At 36.9% G+C, this 23,356-nt stretch overlaps 1 long non-coding RNA gene across 6 annotated transcripts; it reads right to left on the reverse strand.

Moving 5' to 3' along the window:
* Positions 1-334: 334 nt before the first annotated feature.
* On the reverse strand, positions 335-3,213 carry LOC127092989 (uncharacterized). Of its 6 annotated transcripts, none has more exons than XR_007792368.1 (5): positions 2,678-3,212; positions 2,281-2,583; positions 1,910-2,155; positions 1,260-1,381; positions 335-594 (listed from the first exon to the last, which is right to left on the reverse strand). It is a non-coding gene; the product is annotated as an uncharacterized LOC127092989 (long non-coding RNA). The 6 variants fall into 6 exon arrangements; XR_007792365.1 differs by having other exon boundaries at positions 1,910-1,967; positions 2,678-3,211; XR_007792369.1 differs by having other exon boundaries at positions 1,910-1,967; positions 2,281-2,554; positions 2,678-3,210.
* Between the last annotated feature and the right edge of the window lie 20,143 nt (positions 3,214-23,356).

Here is a 23,356-nt window from a genome sequence, read left to right on the forward strand (position 1 = left end):
AAGTTAATTATGGAACTTCAATTTAATTTTAATCCATTTTAAAACTAACTCCGAGTTCAAAATAATTCAAACTCTAATTGATTATAATCTTCAAATGAATGCTAATCAAATTAATGCCAATTTTAAATTAGTGAACATTGGATTTTTTAAAGTCAAACTAATTTTAATTTTAAATAAAATTGATTTCTATTGGATTTTCAAATTAATTTTAATTGACTTTTTATTTTTGGCTTTGATTTTAAGTTGTTATTTAGATTAGTTTTAGAATGTTTAAAAATCCATATCCACTCAAAACTACTACATATCCAAATTCAATACCATAACTAGCAGGTCGTGACTAACTGCATAATAGACTCCATATCCAATTCAATTTCTAATTTCAATATCTCACATAATTTAATTCATAACAGTTTCTTTACAGTATGAACTAACTAAACCAACCAAAGCATAATAGAGATTTAATGCCTAACATCTCATTAACTAATTTCAATCATTACCACAACCTACAATACTTGACACGATAGCATATAAAATTTCACGGTCGGCAAGCAGCAGGTCAGTGGAGAATGCCTCAGATGAGCAGCGGCAAGATTTCTGTAGAATTAAAGAAAAATCATCATCATAAAGTTCAACCTATGTGAAGTACACAAAAAAAAAAGTTCAGCATAACTATTTTAAAATAGAAATTTAACATTTCAGTTATACTCTACACTAGCATGTATCAGTAAGTCATCAATTCTTAATAGTAGTGGCGACATGTCCAAGTAAGTCACAAATGAAAGTGCACTACAAAAGTTGTTAAACCCGATATTATCGTTTAATAAGAACATACTTAATTAACCAAAAAGACAACTTTTGATTTCATCAACCTCCTAACTAAATTGATATTAATTCTCAGCTGATAACAGAAAAAACATTACATCACTAATTGTGCAACAATTTGACTTTGCTTATTAAATTTTGTTTTGATCCAAGCACGGCAAACCAAGGTCAGAAATGCAAGTATCCATCAGTTTCGAATAAGTCCAACTTAAAGGCTAACGTTAAGTAGCAAAGTTTTAATTTAACTGCAACAATTTCTAACCGATACAACAACTCAGTTTCGAATAAGTCCAACTTAAAGGCTAACGTTAAGTAGCAAAGTTTTAATTTAACTGCAACAATTTCTAACCGATACAACAACTCAGTTATCATATTAAAAAAGCCAAACAACAAAACATTACACACAAGATTAACCGTACAAATGCATTTCAACTGACCTCGCCAAATTACAGCGAACTAACAAACCAAGTAGATCATGCACTACCTTCACATGGCAGATTAAACACAACAATTTTCTTCAGACCCTTCATCAATTCATCTCAGCAAGTATTTGTTTCACCTGCAACACCATTCACCAGTCAATGTGACCAACCATAGTTCTCAAAAATAATTCACAAATATTCTAACCAAGCTTCACAAACCTAATTGTCACAAACTTAAATAAGCTTGACATATAGAACTTCTAGCAAACCAATTGACAGGACAAAACTCATGCAGTAGGTTTATTTTGTGAGGGTCAAAATCAATTTCCAATTTGAGTTTAAAGCACATTCAGCACTTACGCCCCATTCTAAATTAATTACAACAATTAATGAATTTATCCAAACTTAATTAACAACCATAAGCTAATCTATAACAATTAACCCTAACTCTGTTTTAGAATTAGCCTAAATATAGAATAACATTGACTAATTTGCAATTAATTTGACACTGTAAATTCACCAAGTCCAGAACCATCAAGCCAAAGGACATGATAGACTTGCAAGCTACTAAAGAAACAAGGTTCATTGTCCATGGTAAGACCTAATGTAGCATGTCGGTGCAAACAAAAACCAATGTAAACCAAGCCAAGATATGAGCACCAAACCTGCTACAAGACCAGGTTCTGCAGTCCAGATCATCCAACCTGTACATGACGACCAGACCTGCAAATTCTGTAGCAAATTAGCGATAACAACACTTGCATCTTCATCACCTAACTAACCTAAGCATCTAACAGCTAATAGAATAAAAAAAACTAACTGTCAAACCGCATTACTAACTAACAACTTAACTGAATTTTTTTCACTAACCAACCAAATGTGATTTGGAAAAGGAAAATTTAATTAGAATCCTGTAATTTCAATCAATAACGTGATTTGAGTTCCACCATAACGGACGTCATTGAATACACATAGAATCATAATCACAAATGACCAACCAACAGACTAACAGAAACTTAATATATCCATAACTAACCTGCCCAAATATAACTGACCTGCCTGATTCTGTTGCCCGATTCTGTTGTAAACTATCCTATATAGTAGTGCCATCAGAAACTTCTCCAGAGTTTTGAATCATTCTTCACCTTATTCAATTTCCATCTTCTCCAATCACTTTGGCCAATCTTCATTCTACACCATTCAACCTTCATGCTACACGGTTCCTCCACAACTCTGCACAAGTTTCTTGCCCTGCTTCGAAACCTCTTCAACCTGCAACTCATTCGGTTTCCGCGACCTTCTTCTCTATTCTGCAATTTGAAGAACTTCACTCCATAATCTGCCATACGACAATACGCAGTCTAAAAGAAAATGTGGAAGCAGCAGAAGCAAGAAGAAGAGAAAGAAGCATTTGAATCAGAAAGATTAGGTACCTGCGCTTCATTCCGACGAATTTTTCTATTCAACCTCGACGTAGCTTTGGTTCCTGTCTTCGTGCACCCGCACTTGCGGTTCGACGTGAGTTGGTAGCGGTGGAGTTCAAAGCGTCATCCTCTAGCTGGTTCGGATTCGAAGGCTGAACTGGTAATTTTCCTTTATCCTTGATTCAATCTATAATATGTTTCGACCTTGCATCGACGTCCTGACCCCCTTTTATAGCGGTTGTTAGACGAAACCGGATTGGTGGCTGAGCGATCTTGACGAATCCATGAGTTGACAAGCGAGATTCCTTCGAAACCATACCGAAACGTGACGAGGTCGATGCTTCAAATCGAACGGAAACTCGGAATGCGATACGAGCTTTCAAGGAGAAACGGAGAAGATAGAGCACGTCGCCGTGATTGTTGGTCGTGAAGTCGTAGCGATGTTGAGGTGGAGACGCGATTGAAGAGCGTAATCCTGATTTGTGCTTCACGTAGGTGTTTCAAAGTCGTTGATAAGTTTCAGCTTTTTTCCACCAGAAGCGATTTTTTCCAATCATACGCTGTTTCTGGCTTTGAGTTTTAGTTGGGCCTTAGGCCCAAGCGGTGTTGCCCTAAACCATAGGGCCCAAATCGATTCAATGCTCACACTACCAATCCAGGTTTGCACCCCCTATCCTCTTTTTGCTTTGATTAAGCCCAAAATTGGGTTTAGGGATAATCATCTTGTTAATTAGAGTAATTAGGTTGATTAGGGGATCTTAGAATTTAATTAGGATTATGTGATCTTAGGTTAATTAGATTAATTAGGTTTTATAATTTAGATTATCAAATTGTTTTGATTAGGATATTGAAATTATTTTAAAATTTAAGAATTAATTAGATGGAATTATAGCTAATTAGGTTTAATAGTGATTAGAACTAAATTTAGTTTAATTAGGAATATTAGAATAGTTAGGTTGGTTAGGAATTTTAGGAGGATATTTTAATTCATGAGAAATCTTAATTAATCCTTAGAAATAATAGATTTTAGAGTAATTAGGTTAAATAATTTTTTAGACGTAAATACTAATTAGTTAGAATTTTATAACCTTTTAGAATTCTAATTATTAGAAATCTTTAGAATTTCATAGTATAATTGATTTTTAGAATTAGAGGTTAGTTGAAAAATGGCATGATTAGGTAATTAGGGTTAGTTCCTTATTAAGTATTGATTTTAGAACTATCTCTCAAATTAGTCCATTTTTTAGAATATTACTATATTTTACCCCTATGTAGGAAATTCCTGATTTTTGTGCATGCGCCCCTGGTCTAGGGCTTTAACCAAAATCATCTGATGTTAGTTTAGTTGATTAAATCAATAGTGTTTATTATTACATATATTTTAACTATTATTTTAATCTCATTTATTAGTGTTGATGAAAGGTCACTTTGGTCAACCAAATCCTTTGTAATCGTGCTATAAGTCTCAAGCCTATTTCAAGTGATCAAAACACTCGTGCTCACTTGATATGGCAAGTTCATTGCGCCCAAACTATTGTGGATATGCTGAATCTCTGAAGCTCAAGACCCCAAGGTTCAAATGCAAGATCAAGACTTCAGGTCAAACTCAATCAAGCATAGCTAGCAAAGTGGACTACTTCTCAAGCACAACAAAGGTATCAACACTTGTTGATCATAATTCAAAGTGTGCGACATGAGCCTTAAGTAATAGACAAGGAATGAGACTAGAGAATTTCTACCCCCATTCTGAATATCTTTGGGTATGGGACGAATGATCCAACGCTCATCGTATTCACCTCTATTCATAGACTTTAGCACAATTCAAATCATACGATTGGCAAGTCTCTCTCCATAAAGTAATGCAACAAGCAAGGACTACATCAACAACTTATCAATCATGAATTGAGTTGTACGACACGAGAGTGGGACTGGAGAATTCCTACCCCCATTCTGAATATCTTTGGTATGGGACGAATGACCCAACGCTCATCGTATTCACCTCTATTCATAGACTTTAGTGCAATTTGAATCGAACGATTGATAAGGTCTTCACAATCAATACAACAACAACAACAAAGATTCTCCTCTCGTGACTTAAAATTTAGGATGAGAATTACATGTCATGAGCCTTAATTAGTAAAGAAGGAATGAGACTGTAGCTTTCCTACACTCATTCTGGATATCTTTGGGTACGAGACGTTTGGCCCGTTGCTTATCGTATCCACCTTTACTCATAGACCTTAGTGTGATTCTTATCAAGTAACTATCAAGTCTATTCTATTCTTTCATTTAATCATTCTATCATCTTTTCTTTTGCCTCCTTAATCTCTTTGCTTTCAGCCGTAGTAAACTGAATTACGAAAGCTCTGATTTCCTTATTGCACTATAAGGATACGTAGGCAGGAGAACCCAGTTTCTTCGCAAGCTACCTTATCTATTGCTACCTTATTTACCAATCTACCCTATTTATCGATCAATCATTCAACATTTCAATAATGAAGCATCATGGCACGTCAATTATTTCTTCCTCAGTGGATCATTAATTATACTCCCTTCGACATTCAGATATCCTTTGGACCAATTCCCTTGTAATCAAGTCTTTAAATCCTAATCAATCAACTCAATCATTGTTTGCCTCGTTAGTCCTCTTGTGCTTTGTCAAACCCCTATTCATTGTGAGCCTTATCAATCCTCTTGTGCTTAAGCCCACTCCATTCAGTCATTTATTTGCCTTATCATTCCTCTTGTGCTTTCGCAAGCTTTCATAATCATTGTTCGTCTTATAAGACCTCTCGTGCTTAGATGTAGCTCTTTCCTTGTAAACCTCTCGTGCACAGGCCAATCATTTCATAATCATTATTCGTCTTATAAGACCTCTCGTGCTTAGATGAAGCTCCTTCCTTGTAAATCCTCTTGTGTGTAGGCCAATCATTTCTTAATCATTGTTCGTTTATAAGACCTCTCGTGCTTAGACGAATCTCTTGCCTTGTAAATCCTCTCGTGTATAGGCCAATCATATCTCAATTTTCCTTGTGGTTGATCACCATTATTTAGTTAGTACCACACTCTTGCTTGTTAATCAATCTACCTTGCCTCTGGGCAATCCTATCAATCTCATACCCCTTTGTTTTCAGCCGTAGTAGGCTGAACTATGATTGCTTTGATTTTCTCATTGCACGATGAGAATACGTAGGCACGAGGGTTCAAATCCTCTGCGAGCATACATATTTATTACTCTTGCCTTAGGGAATTCCTTCCATTCATCTTCATGGAACATTAAGCACGATCTACATTCATATACTACCTTCCTTCACTTCATGTGATGTACCCTATCCTTTGAGCCAATTACAATATACCTTTGAGCTAATTACAATATACCTTTGAGCTCTATCTGGCATCTCTTTTTGAATCAAAATCCTATTTGTTTGTCTTATAAGTCCTCTCGTTGCTTAGACGAACATCTCCTTACTTACTTTGCAGTCGTATACAGGCAATCCTTCTTTTCGGTTATTCCAATACAGTGTTAGTAGACCCTCACTTGTTGGTTCATACCAGTTTTACTCTTGGGTTCACGTTTTCACCCCTGTTGGAGTTTAAATCATATTATCCTTTGGTTTAGACCATACTTTAATCACACTTCGTTTCATCGCCCACAACTAGTTCTTTGAACTACGGAGCTTTGAATTCCTCATTGCACTATGAGGATACGTAGGCATGAGGGCCCCAATCCTCACCGAGCACTATATCTATTTCTTTTCCTTTCCCTCATTCTTTTGTGAGTAACCTTTAGATATCACACCTATTCGAGTGAGAACAATCAAAATGGTTCCCATGGAGTACCGTGGATGTTTGGGGTGCTAATACATTCCCCTTGCATAACCGACTTCCTTAACTAGCATATCTCTTTCCCCCGGGTTTTATTGATGTTTTCCCTTTCCTTCGGGAATAAATAAAGTTCGATGGCGACTTTGTTGTATGTTCGAGCGTGCGATATGTTCGGGTATATTTCCGCTAGCTTCAGCGGGGATCACCAAGCACCTCTTTGTTTTGTTTTACCTTTGTGTTCATATGATTAATTTCTTATCTAACCACTAATCAAAATACCAAAAATATGTTTTATTTTCCTTAAGTTTATTGTGCAAGGTAGGGTTTTTCAATCAAGAGCATCTCAAAGTTTTGTGGCTTACTTCTCAAAGAAATTCAAAGGTTTATGTGTTTATTTTCATGCCTTCTTCAATAAGAAACTTCAAGATTTGAGAAATTTAATTAAGAGAAAATAAATTACACCTTATTTTGAGTTCATATGATCACCCATGTGCTTTGAAATGCAAGAAATGTCCAAGTACACAAGCTTGTTCCAAGTGGTTTGACCCAAAAGTCAACAATTTGAAGTCAAAGTTCTAAGGATTACAACTCATTCAATTCTCAACATTTTTTAATGCTTCTTTTTGCATATGACTCTTCTTAATATCCTCTACAACTTCTCTTTACATTACAAGAGCCAATTATGCTTGGAGGATCATCAAAAGTTTGGAGACATTATAAGTCATTTGTGGACTTAGTGAAATTTGACCTATTTTCAAGTGACTTTTTCTCAACTTTCAAAGATCACAACTTCCTCAATTTTCAACATATAAGGCTAATTATTTTTTCACAATGTCATTTGTGACACCCTCTACAAGTTTTCTTCAAGGATCAAGGTCAAAATATGCTTGGAAGACCATGGAATTCATTGAAACATTATAGGTCATTTTCAGCCATGAAGCACTCAAATTTTTCTAAGTTATATGATCAGTTTTTCATGCCAACTTCAACATTACATAACTTTGTGTTCAAACATCCAAAATCTTTGCCATGATGTTAACATATTGCAAAAAGAATGGGATCAAAAAGCCTCTTGAGTAGGGTGCCCCATTGGGTTGAACATGGTGACTTGTAATTGAAGAAATTACCATTGCCCGAGTTTTGAACTTCACTAATCTCAATTCCAAGCCAAATTAGCATGTGTTTTGGACCTAAACATGTTTAAAGAAGTCTTCATAAGTTAATTGACCCTTAAAACGGATCATTTGACTGAGTTTTGATAAGTTTCAAGCCACACTTTTCACACATTCAGATCAAATTCATTTTGCATGAATTCTGCATCATTTCGCATGTATTGGGATCGAATCACATTCCCTATAAATAGAGAGAGTTATTGCCTTCATTTGCAAGCTTTGGAGAGGCAAGAAATCCCTACTGCAACTAGAAATTTTTCCAAAAAATTCAACTATTGTGTTTTGAGTTTTAGCCTGTTTCAATCCAATTTCTTGATTCCATTAGCACCTTCGGCATCCTCTAAAAAATTTGCAACAACTCCCAAGCTCTGAGACCTTCTGAAGTGCTCTAACCAGATTGAGTTTCATCAACTTCTGATCACCATTTGGACAAGGTAGTTTTGAGCATAATTTAAACTCAAACAAGTTACCACAATGTAGTCATCCACTCTCTAATGCTTTCCCGTAACTTATGTGATGTTGATTTATCGTGTTCATTATTTAATTTAATTTTTCGTGGCTTGTTTATTTATGAAACTTCTCTGAAATTTCCTTTGCTTAGTTCACATAAATGAATTTGAAGCATAAGGTTGAATTTAGGATGAGAAGAGGATCACAATGGTGGTGGTACCGTGTCTTAAATTTACAAAACGATGAAACTTCGGTAAGGGCTCACCGGAGAAGACGACCAGAGCTTTCTCAGGTTGTTTGAGTTTGATCAGACACGTTGGCAAAATGAAATGTTTTGATTGGTTGGATTTAAACTGGATCATGTGTTTGGCTTGCAGCGCATTCCATCGTGTTCTTCAATATTTGGAGTGTTGGATCTGCCACTTCAATTAATTAGGCTTGATCCAACGCTCCTTGTTTTTTCTGATTTGTATTATTTTTCTTTTATTATTTTTAATTGATATTTTGTTTAAAAATTCATAGTAATTTTATTTTTTATCCAAAAAATCCTAAAATAATTTCTAAAATTCTCTTTTATTTTTCTCCATCTGATTTTTAGTTGTCCACATTTTATTTTGCTGATTTTCTATTTTTCATGAATTTTCTCTTTTCTCCTTTATTTTAATTTGTTAAAAAAATACTTTTCTGCATTTTTAAATTCTGAAAATTTTATTATATGCTTCTTATTTTATTTCCAACATTCCATAATTTTCTTGGCCATTTATTTGGTGTTTTGAAGGAATTTATGGATTTTTCACTTTATTTATATTTTAATATTCATTTGAAAAATACCTTTGATGCATTTTTATTTCATTTAATTGCTCTTTTTTTATTTATGTGAGCTTCTATTGGCCTTGGATCTTGATGGTTTGGACTTCAAGTCTCATCAAACTCAATGGATCTTGGATGTTGATGGGTTGAGAGTCCTAATCCACCAAAATGGATGATTGATTTTGATGATGACTTGATCAAACTTTTGATCCAATTTGGGAATGACCTCTCTTGTGTCTCTCTTATTCATCTCTTTCTTTTTCCTTTGATTAATTGGTTGACTTGTGTCCATCTTGTTCATGGTGTACGGATTGTTACTTAATAAACTTTCATCATTACAGATCTACCTCCTAATTGATCAAAATCATTTAAGGTACTTTGAATTGATGTGTAAGTTTATCCTAAGTGTCATGAAGTGTGGATTGAAGTAATAGACCATCCTCACTGCCTTTGTACTTGATCATCCCTTTTTTTGTGGCATGACTTTAGGGGAATGATTTACATATCATTTTTCTAGCATGTATTAACACAAACATTATTATTAACCGATCTCAGACAGTTGTGACTTCTACATAAGTCCAATTATGATTGTTTAATGTAGAGCTAAATTTGTCCCAAAATCAAAAGGCACTTTTATAAGTGAGATTGTAAGTCTCCTATTCCTCATCGTATTGTATGAGAATTTTGATCATTATCCATTTTGTGAGAGCTAGTGGCATACTTGTTAATTTTATCCAAGTTCAAGCCCTTCTCACAAATGATGTATATGTTCATATTTTTATGCTTGTGAGTGGATAGTTGAGTATTCTCCAAAAATTGACCAAAAATCGTTTCATCTTTACTAACATCCTTTATTAACTCTTCACTTGTATTAACTTTTATTTCAATGTCATTTACTTTATGCCTTTATTTTATGTCATTTACTTTATACTTTATGTTTAACATTTCATATCATATTATTTGTGATTATGTCATTTTGTTATTTTTCCATCTGGATTTTTCTTTTATATAAATGTAAAGAAAACACTAATAAGAAAAAACCTAAACAAGAACTTGTTTTCCCTGATTTTTGGACTTGTGGTTATTATCCTTGGCATCATTGTGGAGCTATGGACTTAGAATTAAGATCTTGACCCTTGCTTTGAGACTTGTGATTTTGAGACCCTAGAGTTCATATGATACCTTTGACTTTGGACTTTCTTTTGGAGACTTGGTTGAGCTATTTTAGTTTCATCTTATACATGGATTGTTATTTCCTTGCTTGAGGCTTAATCCAAAGGAGGGAATTCTTGCTTGACTTGTGTCATAAAGCGTGTTGTCTCTTGGTTAGATCTTTCCTTCCTATCTTTTACTTTATGCTTTAGGATAGTCTCTTATTCTCTTCCCCTTCTTTAATTTTCAAATCTTTGCCCTCTTTTCAAGAATCTTCTTGATTTCAAACATGAACCACTTTCTCAATAAACTTTTACCTATGTCAAGTGAATTTAAAAAACCTTTTTCTTAATAAATGCTAATTCATCTTAAGCATATTAAGACCAATTTAAAAAGACTTAAAAATACATAACTCACTCAAATCATTTTATGCCCTTTGTGTACTTTTCGTTTTAAAAATTTTCTCAAGGCATTAGACAAAAGTCATTTCCATAGTTGAGATATAATTCTCCTATCTTCATAGTATTGATGATAATTCTTTTCCATCTAAGAAAGTTAGTGGCATATTTGTTAATCCTTATCCAAGTTGGAGTCTTTCTCATGATGATGCAAAGTTCTCATACTTGTGGGTGACTAGTTGAGTATTCTCCTTAAATTGACAAAATGTCTTTCCATTAAAAATGAATCAAAACAAGCACCTTTGTTATTTTTACCACAAACTACGAGGTTTTGATCCTCCATTGAACTTTGTTGGTACGTAGACATGGGACTTCAAAATTCTTGGCAAACACAAAAAAGAAAAAGAAAAATATACTTCTTTTCCCATCTCTCTGATCTTTTATAAGCAACACTCTTTCAAACCAAGAGGCACATTTTCAAAGAGGTTCCCATGGATTACCATGGATGTTTAGGGTGCTAATACCTTCCCTTTGCATAACTAACCCTCGGACCCTTGTTCTCTTTTTTATTAGTTTTATTTTAAAACTTCTTTGGGTTTTGTTCATACTTTTTCCCCTTTCCTTTGGAAATAATAAAAGCATGATGGAGACTCTTGCTTTGTGAGTTAAGTTAATCGATAACTTAATCTCAAAAGTTTTACTGCTACAGAAAATGGCGACTCTGCTGAAGAGTAGTCCCTAGTGGGTTAAGCTCGTCTTTGTTTTTTGTGTGTATATATTGTGTTTGTTGTTGTTTGTTATTATTTGTTTTGTATGGTTCTTGGTGACCTCTATGTTATGAGATAAGTCTTATACCCGGACTTGAGAGCTCTTATGATAAGAGGGTGGTATAGTCATGTTTGGCTTACATGGAGTTAATCCTTAATAAGCTGACTTGAGATCCCCCGCTCAGTGGAGACCCCTTTGGGATTACTGGTGTCACACGAGTAGTCGTACTTGGCATTACTTTTTCCGACCTGAGAGCTCGAGAAGATGAGGACCTTAGAAACCTTAAGCCATCTTGGCCTTTTACGTCGTAGTGCGGTGTCTATTCGGTTGTAGACTTGAATTAGTTGTTACGCGATACTACACTTGAACGAGTTTCTCTTGAGAATATTATTGGTTGACGAGTAGTCGTTTAAGCCGCTAATGTCCAAAAGATGGAATTATGACTCTGGGAACTTTTTAGAACCTTGTTCTACAGGTGATAATATCCTTAGTACATACATTATGGGTTGGTTCTTACCCTTGGCTCCATGCTCGTGACTCTGAACCTTTGGACCTTGTTTATGTGATTTGTGTGATCTTGTTTGTGGTTGTTGCATCATGCACTCATGGCATTCATAAGAAATTTTATCAATTTTCAAGGAACTTAGAGACTCTTGTTGCAAACATTATAAATATTTTGTTCATGGATATTGGAAGGAGGAATACTCAGAAATACAATTTCAGATGTCCTGATCTTATGGAATTAAGGAAGCTAGCATCTTTCGTGGATGATCCTAAGGGTTTAAGAGACCGCTTCAGAAGAATTTTATCTATCATATCTACTGATATTGAGGATGGTCTTCTCTGTACTTTGGTTCAGTTCTATGATCCTATTTACTGGTGTTTCACTTTCCCTGATTATCAGTTGTTGCCTACCATGGAGGGGTACGCTTATCTTTTGGGTATACCTGTTTCTGATAGAGTTCCTTTTAGTGGGGTGGAAGGAATTCTTGAATCTCGGGTTATTGTCGAAGTTGTTCATCTGAGGAAGTTTGACATAGATGTCAATCTCATTGTCAAAGGAGGTACCAGAGGGTTGACTTTGAAGTTTCTATTGGAAAAAGGCCTTTTCTTTTTCTATTGCTGGTAGCATGGTGGATTTTGAAGATATTCTTGCCTTACTCATCTATGATTTAGTTTTGTTTCCTAACATTGACAATTTTGTTTATGTTAATGCCATGAGGATCTTCTTGGTTAAGAATCTGGTTCCAACTCTGTTCGGTGATACTTATTTATCCATTCATCTTAGAACTATAGTTTGTTCCAACTCTGCGCCTTTACTGTAGAAGTGGTTTATTTCGCACTTGCTGCAGTCTCGTATCTTCCAAGAAAACAAGGATTGTTTGAGGTGGTCTCAAAGACTTATGTCTCTCATCAATAAAGACATTACTTGGTACTCTTCTATTTACAACGACGTCGAGACTATAATCCGACATTGGCAAGACGTCAACTTGGGTTTTCTATGAAGGACAAACCTAATAACACTTTGTTAGAATGTTTATTTTTCCAAGAAGGGAAAGATACTCAAGGGTTGAAAGCTAGGATGATACGTGTTTGGCACAATATTCATAAGAAAGGAAAAGGTGAGCTTGGATTGAGGAACTGTGTAGCTTTGGAGTCTTACACTAGTTGGGTGAAGAAGAGAGGAAAGTAATTCAAGATGCCATACGCTTATGAAATACCTATGTCCTTAGTAATGGTCAAATCACCCATTATTAAAGGCGTAGAGGAGTTGCAAGAGGCTTTGGATAGGATGAAGCAAGAGAGGGATGATTGGGAGGACAAATTTCACACCTCACACCTTGAGAAAGTAGAATTGCAAAAGCAACTAAAGGAGAGGGACGGATTGATAGAATTTCTCGAGCAACATGCTGTGAAGAGGTCAATGGACCAAGAGGATTTATTTTCCTCTAACAGTTCAGGATATGCTCATCTTCCTACTTCCGGCATTTGGAAAGGCATTGTAGACCAGATCGTAATAGAGAAGGATTCTATGAAAAGCATTTATCAAAGAGAGATCAAAAGTCTTCGCAAGAAGTATCGGCTCGGAGTTGGGTCATCATCATACATGATTCCATAAACCTAGTTTCTTCCCGTTTATGATTATTGAAATTGTATTTCTGATTATAATCCTTTACATTATTAATAAAATGGGATTTTTAGTACATCAAAATGTGTTATGTTTGCAATTTATGTCTTAAAGTTCCTTCAAAAATAACAATAATAACATTCCCATTTGCATTTGCATATCATGCATCATGTTGGATCTTGGTCTTACTTTGAGTAAGTTCGTCAGGGATCTTATCTCTTTCTTAGTCTTCATCCAGACAAGTTGTCTCACCGATACAATACTCGAGCTAATCAACTGAAGAAGATGGACCTCATAGAGCAAGAGAATCGTGAACCCCCTGAAGAGGTGACAACTTTGAGGGACGATTATGAGAGACTTACTTCCATGATGGAAGCTTTGGCGGATGCTCAAAATCAGCCACATCCTTCTCCTCTTCAGACTCCGCTTTAGAGGAATTTGATTTTCGAGATTGTCTTTGCGCCCATCTTTGTGGCCCCTATCAGTGTTTTGAAGCACCACATGCCTTCTGGTTTCCTTTGGGGCATGCCTCCTAACTTGTGCCTGAGGGGTATCAGCCTACTATTGAGATTCCTATGGCTCACCCAGTGATGCCAGTACCACCTCCCGTGGTTCATGTTGTTCCTTATGTTTAAGAACTTGTATTTCATGCTTACCAGAGCGAGACTGTTGGTGTTTATGAAAGAATGGACGAGTTTCAAGATCAATTTCAGGCTATACAGGAAGAGATTCAAGCTTCGATGGGGAAAGATCTGTTTGGGAAGAATGCTCATGATCTGTGTTTGGTTCCTAATGTGAAGATTCCACACAAGTTCAAAGTTCTGGATTTTGAAAAGTATAAAGGCAACTTTTGTCCTCTAAGCCATCTGGTGATGTACGCTCATAAGATGTCGACTCATACTGATAACCATCAATTGTTGATCCATTACTTTCAAGACAGTTTGACTGGTTCTGCTCTAAAATAGTAGATGAGGCTCAATAGTACTCATATATGAACATTTAATGACCTAGGTGAGGCTTTTGTTCGCCAGTACAAATATAATATCGACATGGCACCTGTAACAACCCAATTTTAGTATTTATTTCTTATATTATTATGCTAAATTATTTTATTTATTTGGGGTGTTAATTAATTAATTGGTTGTTAGGTAGTATAATAATTGATTGAATTAATTGACTTGGTGTGTATATTGTGTTGGTCTAATTTATTTGAACTAAATAGAGATATTATAATACTATGTCTTATTGAGCCTAATAATTAAATTAGAGGTATCATTTCTTAAGCCCAAGTATAATACTAGGATAGTAAGAGGTGAGGAGAGTGAGAAGTAACACTCACTTGATCATTTCAAGGCAACAGAGAAAGAAAAGAGGAAAAGTAAGGAGAAGAGGGGAAGAACAAGGGAGAAGCTAGGGTTCCAGAAAATTGAAGAGGTAAAGGGGAGAATCCTTATTATTATGGGTTAGTATGATTGGGTCACTGGGTAGAAATATGTTTAGGTTGAAATCCCTATTTTTCTTATGGTTTTGAAATTGTTAGGTTTTGATGAGTAATCTTTGATTTGTGATGATTAATTGTGTTTGGAATTGATATATGGGTGAAATTGAGGGATAGATTGAGAATCCAATTTGATATTTTATACTGTAGCGTCACTACTTCTCCATGCCACCTAGTTTATTAAATTTCATTACAGTAATTGTAACGTTCAGAAAATTCAAAGTTTACACTGTGTAACCGGTTACCCTAAAAGCGTTAACCAGTTACTTGCTAAAAATCTGCCCAGAAGTTGACTCTGTTTTTGAGTTAACCGGTTACCCTAAAAGCGTTAATCGGTTACTTACTTAAAAATCTGCCCAGAAATTTGATTCTGTTTTGTGTTAACCGGTTACCCCAAAGGTGTTAACCGATTACCACTTTTGAAAAAGGGAAAATTGAGAACTTTTAAAAGACGTAGCCATTTTGGAATAAAATCTAAGTGTGTGTATTCGATAATTAGCTTATATATGTGAATAATATAATTGTTATGAATGTGTATATGTACCATTGGTGGATAATTCATAAAGTTGAATTACGGTGATATGTGGAATGTTAAGATGGTAGAGATGATCTTAATTGTATATGTTGTTGGTATTTGTACATTCATTCATAGCATGGTCGGCTTTATGGTGGAAGCGGTGAAACTGTGGGTTCACATGGTAATAGACGTTGATCCTTAAATGGAAATAGGCGTAGAAGACGTTGATCCTTAATTGGAAATAGGCGCAGTGGCTTGGATCTTGTCCGGATCGGAAGCGTGGCTTGGATTCTAGATATTGAATCGGAAAGCGGTGAAACGTTGGGTTCACATTGCGGTACCACATGCATAGAGTCACATGTCTTGCATTGAGTCACATTAGAGTTATGTGATAGTTGAATATATGCATTGATGTGATTGTTATGTGTGTATGAGATATGGTGATTGAATTTGGTGACGTTTGGATACATAACTTGGTAAAATATGTGATTATGTGATAATTATAGTTATGTGTATAATTGGGAATATAGCATTGGATTTTAATATTATACTCCTTGCGTTTTGATGTATGCTTGAAAACATGTGAAATAAATATTGGTTAGTATTATTTACATGGTTATACAAGGTGTGATGAATTCCTTTAATTGTTGATTTAATCATTGTGCTTTATTATACTTTCTTCATAATGATTCGAATTCTCACCCTTCTGTTTGAATATTGCCTTTACATGGGCATCGTGCTGATACTCAAGAGTAGTATTGCTGAAGTAAGTGGACGGTAGCTCACTCGGGATTTAGCCGGAGAGTTTTCGTGTTTTGATTTAGAGACTAGGTAGTGAGTCAATGCTTTGGTCATGTAACACTGGGTAGATTAGTAGTATTGAATACATGTCTTATTTGGATATGGTTTTATTTTATCTTGAGAATATTATTGAGAGATGATCATGGTATGGGACATGAATCATTTTACGAAATACATGAGTATTCATTATTTTCCGCTGCGAACGCATATTCTTGTATATTCATGATATTTGAAACGTGTTATTTTAAATGACCAGGTGTATTGTATATTGATGATGAATGATGTTGGTTTTTTGAAAGCTTTAGTTTCGAAAACGTCGATGTGACGCCCTTTTGTTTATATGCGTACTTATTCACTCTGATTATATGTTAATTATTTTGGGGTATAAAAAGGGGTGTTACATTTAGTGGTATCAGAGCATGGTCGACCAGTTGGTCAATAGTCGTTAATGTTTTCTAATCCGGTTGTATTTGATTTGTGTAGGTGACACGATCGATACTGTTTGTCTGGTGGTTTGGGCTGCTTAGGACGATGGTTGCGGGCAGGAATAATGATGCCATTGCTGAGGCGTTGAGGATGTTGGCTGGCTCCATTGGTCAGATCCCTCAAGCAAATGCTAGTAACCGGAATGGAGATGATGATGAGTTCCGTGCTTTGGGGAGGTTCCAGAGGAACAATCCTTCTGTCTTTGAGGGTGAGCATGAACCTGATAAAGCTCAAGCTTGGCTGAAGGCAATTGAGAAGATCTTCAGAGTCATGAACTGTACTGATGCTCAGAAAGTGCAGTTTGGTACTCATATGCTTGAGAGGGAAGCTGAAGATTGGTGGAACGACACTCTTCAGAGGTTTGAAGAAGATGGCATTGAGGTTACTTGGGCTCTTTTCCATGATGTCTTCTTCGAGAACTATTTTCCAGAAGATTGTCGTGGGAAGAAGGAGGTGGAGTTCCTTGAATTGAAGCAAGGAAATGGTACTGTTGCGGAGTATGCTGCTAGATTTCAGGAGCTTATCAAGTATTGTCCTCATTACAATACTGCTAATGCTGAGAGATCTAAATGCTTGAAGTTTGTGAATGGCTTGAGACATGATATCAAGAAGGCCATTGGTTACCAACAAATTACTCGTTTTGTGGAGTTGGTTAACAAGATTCGGATTTATGATGAGGATAGTAGGGAGAGTACTTTCTTTTACAAGAGTTTGAAGGGGGAAAATCAGGATCGTGGGAAACCGTATGATGACAAGAGGAAACAATCTGGTTTTGGCAGGAAGCCAAGTGGGGGAGGATCTTCTACTCTACTTAAGTGTTTCAAATGTGGTGTTGAAGGTCATCGTGTTGTTGATTGTGGTAAGGATTCTGTGACATGTTTCAAGTGTGGCAAGAGTGGTCACAAAGCAAACAAGTGTGGAGTTGGTTCGAGTGTGACTTGTTACAATTATGGTGAGAAAGGTCACATTAGTACCAAATTTGATAAGCCGAAGAAGGAGCAAGCGAAGGGGAAAGTGTTTGCATTGTCTGGTGCGGAGGCCACTACCGATGATAGGCTAATCCAAGGTACGTGCTTTATTAATGGTACACCTTTGATTGCCATTATTGATACCGGTGCAACACATTCTTTCATTTCTTTAGATTTTGCTAAGAGATTGAATCTTATATTATCTGATATGCGTAGAAGTATGGTTATTGACACACCTGCTATGGGTTATGTTTCTACTTCTTGTGTGTGTCTGAATTGTCCGTTGAGTATCTTTGGTAGGGATTTTGGAATTGATTTAGTTTGTATTCCTTTAGAGCAGCTTGATGTGATTTTGGGTATGAATTGGTTAAAATTTAATCGGGTGTATATCAACTGTTTTGAGAAGACGATTATTTTTCTTGAGGTTGGTGCTAAGGAAGATTGGTTTGTGTCTGCTAAGCAAGTTGATGAATCGGTGCAAGATGGTGCCGAGTTATTTATGTTGTTGGCAACTTTGGATATTCGTGAGAAGAGGACGATTGAAGAATTTCCAATAGTTTGTGAGTTTGCGGAGGTATTTCCTGAAGATATAAGTGATTTACCGCTGGAACGTGAGGTTGAGTTTTCGATTGATTTAGTTCCTGGAACTAGTCCTGTATCAATGGCTCCCTATAGAATGTCTGCTTCTGAGTTGAAAGAGTTGAAGGGTCAACTTGAAGACTTGCTTGAGAAGAGGTTTATTCGTCCTAGTGTGTCGTCGTGGGGTGCACCTGTTCTGTTGGTCAAGAAGAAAGAAGGTTCTATGAGATTATGTGTTGATTATAGACAACTGAACAAAGTGACGATTAAGAACAAGTATCCACTTCCTAGGATTGACGACCTGATGGATCAGCTGGTTGGAGCTTGTGTGTTTAGAAAGATTGATTTGAGGTCTGGGTATCATCAGATTCGTGTAAAGGCTGAGGATATTCAAAAGACTGCTTTTCGGACAAGGTATGGTCACTACGAGTACTCCGTGATGCCTTTTGGTGTGACGAATGCACCTGGTGTATTTATGGAGTATATGAATAGAATTTTTCATGATTATCTGGATAAGTTTGCTGTTGTGTTCATCGATGATATATTGATTTATTCCAAGAGTGAAGAGGATCATGTCGGGCATTTGGAGGTTGTGTTATCGGTGTTGAAAGAGAATAAGTTGTTTGCTAAACTCTCTAAATGTGAGTTTTGGTTGAGTGAAGTAAGTTTTCTTGGGCATGTGATTTCGAGTGGTGGTATTTCTGTGGATCCTACGAAGATTGAAGCTGTATCTCGATGGGAAGCTCCTAAGTCTGTTGCTCAGATTAGAAGTTTCCTTGGTTTGGCTGGTTATTATAGGAAGTTCATTGAAGGATTTTCTAAGTTGTCGTTACCGTTGACGCAGTTGCCTAGGAAAGGTCAAGCTTTCATTTGGACTTCGCAGTGTGAAGCGAATTTTCAAGAGCTTAAGAGAAGGTTGACTACGGCTCCTATTTTGATTTTATCGGATCCGTTAGAACCTTTCGTTGTGTATTGTGATGCTTCTTTGTTGGGTTTGGGGGGTGTTTTGATGCAAAAAGGGCAAGTGGTAAATTATGCTTCAAGGCAACTTAGAGTTCATGAGAGGAATTATCCGACGCATGATTTAGAGTTGGATGCCGTTGTGTTTGTGTTGAAGCTTTGGAGACATTATTTGTTTGGATCGAGATTTGATGTGTTTAGTGATCACAAGAGTTTGAAGTACTTGTTCGATCAGAAAGAATTGAATATGAGGCAAAGAAGAAGGTTGGAAATCTTGAAAGATTATGATTTTGGTTTGAATTACCATCCTGGAAAGGCGAATGTTGTAGCCGATGCCTTGAGTATGAAGTCATTGCACATTTCTATGTTGATTCTTCAAGAGTTTGAATTGTTGGAGCAATTTAGAGATTTGAGTTTGGTTTGTGAAGCGACGTCTTCGTGTGTTAAGCTTGGTATGTTGAAGCTTACGTGTGACATTCTTGACGAGATTAGAGAAGGTCAGAAGTCAGATTTGAAATTAGTCGATGTTATGGCATTGATTAATCAATGCAAAGGTGGTGAATTTCAGATTGATGAGAATGGTATCATGAGGTATTGTGATCGAGTTTGTGTTTCGGATGTTGCGGATTTAAGAAAAAGGATTCTTGAGGAAGGGCATAGAAGTGGTCTGAGTATTCATCCTGGTGCTACTAAAATGTATCAAGACTGGAGGAAGATGTTTTGGTGGCAAGGTATGAAGAAGGATGTAGCGGAATTTGTGTATTCATGTTTGACTTGTCAAAAGTCAATGATTGAACATCAAAAGTCGTGTGGTTTGATGCAACCGTTATCTATTCCCGAGTGGAAGTGGGATAATATCTCTATGGATTTTGTTTCGGGTTTACCAAGAACATCGAGTAATTGTGAGGAGATTTGGGTCGTTGTGGACAGGTTGACGAAATGTACTCATTTTATTCCGATGAGGATGGATTATTCGATGGAGAGACTTGCTAAGTTGTACATCGAGAGGGTTGTGTGTTTGCATGGTATTCCTTCGAGCATTGTTTCGGATAGAGATCCGAGGTTCACTTCGAGATTTTGGGAAGGCTCTTGAGTTTGAGAAAGATGAGCATGTGTTTCTTCGAGTTACGCCAATAACGGGTGTTGGTAGAGCTTTGAAGTCGCGTAAGTTAACGTCGCGTTTCATTGGTCCTTATTAGATTTCCGAGAGGGTAGGTGAAGTGGCATATCGGATTGCATTGCCACCGTCTCTTTCTAATCTTCATGATGTGTTCCATGTGTCTCAATTGAGGAGGTACATTACGGATCCATCGCATGTTGTTCCATTAGATGATGTTCAAGTGAGGGATAATTTAACGGTTGATACATCACCTATGCGAATTGAAGATCGTGAAGTGAAGAAGCTTCATGGTAAGGAGATTGCTTTGGTGAAAGTGATATGGGGCAGAGCCGCCAATGGCAATATCACTTGGGAACCAACCTGTACAGAATCCAGCACAATGATAATATGATGCATGCAAACACATATGCAAATATATACAAACACAGTATAATAATCATAAATGCAATAAATAAAGCAGCACAAGCAACCAAAACTATCCTAGAGAGCGCTAGGACTGACTCGCTTAGGGAAGATGGACCAGCAAGAGGTCAACTTCTTATAGTCCCCAGCAGAGTCGCCAGCTGTCGCATCGCGAAAAACAACCGGCGGGAAAAGCAAAACAAACAGAGCTGCCACCGTGCGTTATTTATCCCAAAAGAGGGAAAGGAAACGCTCGAAGTAAACCTGGAAAGGGAATGGTCTTACGACCGGAGATTGCAAGGATCGGGAGTCGGTTACGCAAGGGGAAGGTATTAGCACCCCTCACGTCCGTCGTACTCGACGGGATCCACGCTCAGAAAGATAGAATAAGGTTTCTAAAACCGCTCAAAGAGTGCACCCACACTGGAATAAAACACAGATGGAAAGAGAGAGGAACGTGCTCGCTAGGATATCGCATCCTATGCCTACGTATCTCATCTGGAATGAGAATCAGAGCTACCGTAGTTCGGCCAACGCACGCCAAACAAAACGCTAAACGGAGACAGGAAACCGACTGCCAATCGCTGGACTTACGTCAGACTCCGAACAAACAAACACACACAGGAAACCGACTGCCAATCGCTGGACTTACGTCAGACTCCAACAAACAACCACACACAGGAAACCGACTGCCAATCGCTGGACTTACGTCAGACTCCAAGCAAACAAACTCACACGGGAAACCGACTGCCACTCGCTGGACTTACGTCAGACTCCAAGCAAACAAACTCACACGGGAAACCGACTGCCAATCGCTAGACTTACGTCAGACTCCAAACACACACAAGGGGGTTGAAAAAGAAAAAGGGCGCTCGGAGAGATCTGCTCATCTCCTGCCTACGTACCTCATCTGGTATGAGGATCAGGGCGACGTAGTTCCCCTTAACAGGGAAGAAACTTCTATCTTAACCAGAGACTAGGGAGATAACAACTAAAAGGGAGACTACGACTCGAGCCTAGAAGTTGTCATGCAAATGATCCCTATATTGAAGTCTCTAACAAGAGTTTGACTCACACAGGCAGTGAGTCAACTCAATTCTATCTCTACGTACGTCAACTTCCTCAAAAGTTGATCATACGACTCCTACAGAAAGGAGATGAGAAGCTAAGCAGATAAACATCAAAAGCAAATAGCACACACTATACACAACCAAGGGGGCTCAAGCAAGGTTAGGCCTTAGTCAAGGGGTCATATCGACCTTGACAAACAAGCCAACTAGAAAGGGGTGTTGTTTGCTCTTAACCCTAACATTGAGAGTTAGGGTGAAGCAGATGAAATGGGAAGTGAGGGTAAGACCTCACAGCTCTTATCCCTGGCCTGGGAGAGCTTCAGACAATGAAAGTGTGGGAGTCCAGAATGTGGGACTCTATTCCACATGACTGACACAACAAGATTTTGGGCTTTTGTTCAAAGTACATCAACACAGGGTGTGAGCAAGATGAATGACACAACTGAATAGTAGGGGGTGGATTGCACACCCCTTTTATCTGCCAATGCCTCTTCACTTAGGAGGTCTTTAAATGTACAAGGCACAAAAATAAACAACCACAAATATTGCCTCTTAAGGAGGGCTTCAGACAGGTGCCTGCCAACATAACATGACAGGTATTCCAGACTACATGAAGTTCAAGGAATTTACCTCAGTGGTATGCCAACCACAAGCAAAGCAAAGCAAAGTTCAAATGAACTTAAAGCAACTTAGGTACCTGTGTAAACAACTAAACCAATCAGTACAGAACTCAGACAAACAGACAACAGTCAATATCAAACAGACAATCCCAATGTACAACAAATAAACCATAAGGCAAACTCAAGTGAGTTATCATCAACCTACAAAACAGCAAATGTTAGCAATCAATAGCAAATATCAACATTTAAATGATGAAGCATCATCAACCATGGAGATTAAGTGCTTGATCCTGAAATTCAAAGCTCACATGTAAGTAACAAACCACTAGGTCAAAGCCTAGGGTCAAAGGTGAAGAAAAAATTCAAAACAGGAGCTGAAATTCAACACAATGCAACTTCAAACATATATTAACATATCCTAAAAAGGATCACATCAAAATCATCAAGCAAAAGCATTTCATGTGCAAAGGAAGTCAAAGACAATTTCAAAGCTCACATATGATCATCATGAATGAAAATTCCAAATCAAAACAGAAATGATTCAAATAATTCTGGAAAAATTCATGAGCATTCAACACATCCAACATGACTATCATACAAAAAATCAGAAACAACAGAAGTCATTTGATATGGAAATGAAATTGCACAAGTTGATCATCCAATGGTGTGACACAAATTGTCACACCATGCTAACATGTACATAAAACAGAAATGACACATGGAAAAAATGTCAAACCAAAACCAAAATGTCAATTATCATGTCAAGAATCATCATACAAAATTTGGTAGCAATTGGATCAATATCAAGCATTTCACAATAGAAAGAGTAAGGCAAGGTCACATATGCATACATGTTCACATAATCCAATACAATTCAAAATCCAGGAAGTGTAAAATCATGAAATCAACATCACAAAATTCTATACATTCCAAGGATCATTTTGCAAAAAGAATGGGATTAATT

The sequence above is a fragment of the Lathyrus oleraceus genome, chromosome 6 (genome assembly GCF_024323335.1).
Source record: "Lathyrus oleraceus cultivar Zhongwan6 chromosome 6, CAAS_Psat_ZW6_1.0, whole genome shotgun sequence".
NCBI lineage: Eukaryota > Viridiplantae > Streptophyta > Magnoliopsida > Fabales > Fabaceae > Lathyrus > Lathyrus oleraceus.